Source organism: Poecilia formosa, unplaced genomic scaffold (assembly GCF_000485575.1).
Source record: "Poecilia formosa unplaced genomic scaffold, Poecilia_formosa-5.1.2 Scaffold45, whole genome shotgun sequence".
Lineage (NCBI taxonomy): Eukaryota > Metazoa > Chordata > Actinopteri > Cyprinodontiformes > Poeciliidae > Poecilia > Poecilia formosa.
Window position 1 is genome coordinate 1,173,348 of NW_006799984.1, and position 6,657 is coordinate 1,180,004.

Genomic DNA, 6,657 nt, shown 5'->3' on the forward strand with positions numbered 1-6,657 from the left:
AATTACATAGTGCTGAAATAAAGCAAAGTAATCAGGTGGAAAATCTTTCCATGATTTTTTTATGTTAATCCAAAGAGTTATTTTTTTCAGTGAATGATGTCAAGCACCAGCCTCTTTTTAAAGTGTCCAGTGGTGTCATTCTTAATCATGACAGATTGATCTCCAGTCCTGTCCTCATCAACACCCACACCTGTGTTAATAAAGCAATCACTGAAATGATGTTAGCTTGTCCTATTAAGGCAGGGCCGCAATGAAGTTGAAATGTGTTTTGGGGGATAAAGTTAATTTTCTAGGCAAATATTGACTTTGCAATTAATTGCTGTTAAGCTGATCACTCTTTATAACATTCTGGAGTATATGCAAATTGCCATTATAAAAACTGAAGCAGTAGACTTTGTAAATATTAACATTTGAATCATTCTCAAAACTTTTGGCCATGACTGTAGAGCACCTCAACCATTTAAGCACTTCATTTCCGAAGCAAGCTGGTCTTGGTGACAAACCGGGGCGTGCTCTGCAGGCAAGTTACTTCTCAGATCTTTTTCCACCGCTACGCCACAGTCAGATGTCACTCAGAACGGTTGATAGTCTGCTAATGGTATTGCTCTTTCTCTCCACAAGGGGGAGGCATTGTTAGGCATTAATAGATCTAAAACGTGTGATCTGGTTATTGCAGTTCTGATGGCATCACATTTGAGGCAGGCCAACCAAGCATGAATGATTTTTATTTTTCTTACATTCTGAGCTTCTTAAAGTTCTTTTATTTGTATTTTAAACTTGAATTAGATAATGATAGACCATCCATCCATCCATCCATCCATTTTCTGTTCATGCTTGTCCCTAATGAACTCGGGAAGATTTCCACATACCAAAAGAGTGTTTTAGAATAAAACTTTTACCCTCCATGAATTCACACTTGGTAATATGGTTTCTGAACCATATTATCGACGTCTGCTTAAATTAAGTTAACAATTTTTTTAAAGAAATAGGATTTTATTCAAGATATTTATTTTTATTAATCTATTATTAGTTTTACACCACTCACTGATAAAGAAAGCTCTTTGTAAGCTTTCTTTATCTCTCTTATCTCTCTTAAGCCCTTTTTCACCCTTTTTGCACTTTATTGTTTGAGAGAAAAACAGTGTCATTTGATTTTTTTCTTTTTTTGGTGACAATATTTCTAATACATTTTTAAATATTTGTAGCCTTTTCAAGCCATTGTGTTCTACGCCACGAAAAGCGTTAATTTAGTACCATGTGACCTGGACTACTAGGCTTTCAAGTCCCATCCATTTCTTGGCAGAAGGAGCCAGCCAGTTGATCGGTGCACCTGCAGAGTCCAAGGCAGTTTTTCAGGGACAGTCCAGCACTTCCAGAGGGTAAGTAAATGCAAAAATAAGAGTTTTATGAAAGCTTTATTAGGAAAGCCTGTTTAGGAACAAATGCTGCCCTCTGTTATTTTTTTATTAAATTAGAATTTTATCTAATTGATATTCTTCAGAAAATCTATCATTTCCAGTTCAAATAATATCTTATTTGAAAAATTAATTACACAAATGATGTCAATACTCAAATATGCATGATAAACGAGCTACGTATTAAAAAATATAGAAAAAGGATGAAATCTCTGCAACATGTGAGGATTTGCTGTTGCTCTGTTACTCCACAAGAGGGAGCCATTTCCAGAGCAGCTGAAACATCAGATCTGGTTCTCCCAAACCTCAGAGGATCATATTTGATCCCGGGTAGCCACACTTGCTTGGTGCTGTTTTTGACCTGGACATATCACCTTATTTGATTCACTGCGGAAAACAAATCGGATTAGGTGTGTCCAAACAGGTTGAGATGTGTTGTTTTCTTTTTCCCATTGGGATCTTATGTGAAAAATGAATCATACAAACGATGCAAATACATGACAAATGTTTTTTAATGCTCGTCTAATCCTTCTGCATTCTTAGAATCGCATCCACGAGGATCGGCTTTCCAAAGACGCTCTTTCGAAGGAAATGGACGACGAGCTGCCGCCGAGCTGGAGAGAACTAATCAGTTCTTCTCCGAATGCCCCACCTGACCCCGTGAGTATACGTGTGTACATGTAAGACACATGTATCAAACTCAAGGCCCGTAAAATCGATTTACAAGTAAGGCTGTGAATGAAGATGTGTGTGAGTTGGTGTCAGGGCGGCAGGTCGCGCTAAACTTTTTTTGGTTTTTTGTTATCCGTTATCTTGACCGACAACATAAAAAAATCGGTCATGTACTATTTTTATCCGTGAAATTACAATCATATTAACATCGGCCATTTAGCCGCATTTTATGCGGTTTAGTTCATATTCACTGTAAATCCAGATCCCATCACAAATTAAGCAGATAAATGTATCTACATTTTTCTCCGTAGTGACAAAAACACTGACTGAGGCCCCAAGAACTTTAAATAAATTAAATTAAGCGACTTCACTTAAATTACCATAATTTCACCCGCTGGGGTCTGAACCAGTGGTGGGAAGTAACGAAGTACAGGTACTTCGTTACTGTACTTAAGTACAATTTTTGTGTATCTGTACTTTACTTAAGTAGATTTAATAATGGATACTTTTTACTTTTACTCCACTACATTTTACAGTAAGTATCTGTACTTTCTACTTCACTACATTTCTACTAAACTGTCGCGTTACTCGTTACATCCAAGTCGCACTGCTCTTTTTGTCCATTAAAATGTGAAGTTCAGGGTCTTAAGGTGGCGCCGTAAAATCCAAGCAATAACGTGACTTAGTGTCTGGTGTCACCCATCGCCTCCACCTTTACTCGCACGCGGAGCTCCAGACATGCGCAGTGGTTTCCTCTAATCGTCAGGAATATAATAGCGCTGCATAAACCATAAGATATGGCGACATGTAAAATAAGCAGCGCTTCGCTTTCACAGGCGGTGGGGACTTAGTCCAACTTTTAGCGTCACTTGGAAGGAAAGCTTGAAGAAAGGTAAGATCTGTGGACGTGATGCTAGCAAAGCTAGCTGTACTGAGACACATGTTGCATCAGCGATGAAAAAAAGTTGTCATTCATGCACTGAATTATTGTGTGGAGGTGTTGACTGAGGTGTCGCATATATGGGACAACGCTGTGACCAAAGTGCAATATAATGATATGACATTCAGGAACGATCCGATTCTTCTGGACGGATCTTTACTCATTAAATTTATTTCAGCTCTAAGTATTTAATATCTAGGTGTTTTATGGGAATGTGGATCTTTCAGATCAATTTGTGAAGCAATTTTGATAGGTAAAACTTAATTTTATTGTGTCACGTAGGGCGGGGTGCTGGTCTTGACTTGGTCTTGGGTAGGTGGTCTTGACTACAACTCTGCTACGTGGCTCCTCTGTTGCATGTCCTCCCCCCACACCTTCTTTCCATCCCCTTTCAGTTGGATTTCTTTAAAAATAAATGCCACTAGTTGCAAAAAAAAGTGAAGTTCATGCTATATTAGGACAGGAGACTAGATGTTTCCATCCCTGAAATTATGATGCATAGAATCACATATCTAAGTGTAAACTATGTAACAGAGAGTAAACACAATAAAAACATGCTTTATCGTTGGCATTGTTAATTAAAATGGCACATTTCTAATGTATTAAAATTAAATACGATCGGTTCACTTAATGATATTGTATTAGCGATTCAGCAAGTACTTTTACTTTTAATACTAAAGTATTTTTAAAAGCCAGTACTTTTTTACTTTTACTTAAGTACAAATGTTAATGTGGTAGTTTTACTTTTACTTGAGTACATTTTTTGAGTACTTTCTCCACCACTGCAGTTGGATCTGTCTGATCCAAACAGATCAACTGAACTCTGAGTGTTTTACCCTGCGCAGTCCGGTGTGTGCTTTTACCAGGATTTTTTTTAATTTATATTATTATTATTTTTTCATGGTTTCGCTTCTCCGAAACAGACAGATGTTACGTCTGCAGCTCCTCCAAAACGCCGCTCTCCTGGGTAACGTGCACCAAGGCTTCATTTGTTAAATCCTCTGGATGAGTTACTTCCAGCGGTTTTTAATTATTCGCAGCGGCGGAGCCGCGGACTGCGCATGTTTCAGTCTAATTAACTTCAGCGTCGTCATTTATTTCCTCAAGATAAACTTCACGCTCCTCAAATGGATTAACACAGTGTTGTAATCTCTTTAGTTTTCTCTGGTCTGTAATGGAGACTTGAATTTAACACGCCATTTCAACCAAAGGTTTGTAATGCTCTTCCTAACCTGTCGCTCCAAAGCGTCCGGTCCGTAACTCTTCAACACGCTGTCAGCTCCCGGTCAGAAAGACGCATTTAGTTCAGAGTCCATGAGATGATATTCAGAAAGGATTCTTTTATTAACTGATTTCAGTTCCTCAGAGATTAAATCTTTGTGTAAAGTCTATAATGTCTGCCCATGAACCAGTCAAGGGTGTTAATTAGAACCTGTCAAATGACCGACGGGCTTTAAATTTTCTGGTCGTTTAAAAAAATAACCAGTCAAATACGAAAATATTCGGTTAACGGACCTCTGTGTCGGGGTGAAGAGGGATCAGCTTTGCGTTGAAGGACAGGCAAACATCAGCTAATTGTTTTGTTGTTTTGTGAAATACATGTTGGTTGTGTAATAAAAAAAGTTTTGTGAATGAAGTTGGGAGTTAACATCGAAACTTGTTTTATTTGTTTGCTTACCTTTAAACACTGATTTAAATATTGTAATTTTTAAACTGAGCATTAATTTTAAATCCATGCAAACTCAAATTAAAACTTCAGTACATTATGTTCTGTGTTTTCCGTGTAGTTATTTTTGAGGTTTTCTGTGTTTAGTCCTGTTCCTGTCCTGTCTTCCCTGTTGATTGCTTCCCAGCCCTCTCTGTATCAGTTGCTACTGGTAATTAGCTGTGTGCTAATCTCTCTGCTGTGCCGCCTGTTTTTGGACTGTTTGAGCTTTCGTAATTAAATTCATCATTTTCTTCACAAGCTGGGTCTCAGCGTTCATCCTCCCCACCGTCAAACCACCACATCATGACATGCATAAAATCAGTTATTTGACAATATGACGTGTTTAATTTATTTTTAACATTGTATTTTCATACATTTATGCTAGGGGTGCCCAAGTCTAGTTTTCCAGAGCTACCATCTGCAATTTTAGATGCGTTCCTTCTCTAACACACCTGGATCATTGACTCATTATAAGCCTCTACAGAACTGAGTTGCTGCTGATGAGGGAAGTCAACCTTTTGTCTGGGGGTGTGTTTCAGCAGGGATGCATCTAAAAGTTGCAGTCTGGAGGACCGAACCTGGCCACTCCTGATTTGTACTGTCATTGTGGCCCGTTGAGGGGGGCCAATATGCTGAAGTGGCCCTCGGTGAAATTGAGTTTGACACCCCTGCACTTGATGGACCCATTCCCAGAGCAGCTGAGATGTGAGATCTGGTTTTGCCAAGTCTGCTTCGCTCACATTTGATCCCAGAGTAGCCAAGCCTGTGCTGTAGTGTTGGTTGCAATCTGTATGTATTGGGGAAAATTTATCAGCTTATTATTAATAATAATTACAGCAAAAACTTGGAGGTCAGAGGGAGATATCTGTTGTTTTTTTCCACTAGTCTAGTCACAATCTTATGTAAAATACTGATTACCCAGTAATGCAAATTCTAATGTCAAAGATAGTTCATTTAGCATTTAATAAGTGTTTAAGTTATTTGAAAGAAATGTGAACTAAACAAAGGAGATGGTGTCAGGAGGAACAGGGTCAAAGGTCCAACCCTATTTCCATCAGGCAGAAGAAATGAAGGTGATGAAGAATATAAAAACCTGGATGTTCATCTGGACAACCAGAGTCTGAAAATGTTTTTATTTTATTCAAACATGGATCTTGGTTCTGATCCAAAATTTGTTGTTTAATGTAAATAAACACAACCAAATGGCAGCGGAGACACTTTGAAGGAATACACATTATGGAGCTGTGAATGTTTGCACCGATGTCCAGACTTCAGGAAAACTTAAATCAGTTTTAATGAGACAAAAAAGGAAAAATCAGTCAGAGTTCAGCTTTCCTCCTCTTCATCACTCTTCCTCACCTGAAGCGGTGAGGAATTATTTATTTCATCAGTTCCTACAAGAACTGATGAAATAAATAATCCTTAAATAAAGACTCATCATCAGCGTCTCAGCGAAGGTAAAGTGACTTTATTTCCTGTTCCGTTCCGACCCGGTTCACAGCGATGCACTGGGCAGCGTGCCGCGCACCCCTTCCTCCTCGTCCTCTTCCTCCCCGACGTCCATCCAGGGCTGCGTCAGGATCTGCTCCAGCGAGGGGCGGTCCTTCGGCCGCCAATCACCAGCCAATCAGAGCCTGGCATTCTGCAGGAAGGGGTGGACACCATAGACATAATATAAGGATAAGACCCTCATGGACCGCTCTCGCCTATTGTCGCTGACGAGATTTAGGGCGGCCATCTTGGAGCGGTACTCCACTCCACTCAGCGTTATGTGTTTAGCAGCACAATGACGTATCAACGGATTTAATCGATCAGAAAACACTTTTTTGTTACTGGAAACCATATTCAAACATCTATCAAAGCAACATTTATAAACAATTGTATTTTTTTTAAGTATGTTTTTAATACATAGTTCATCATAT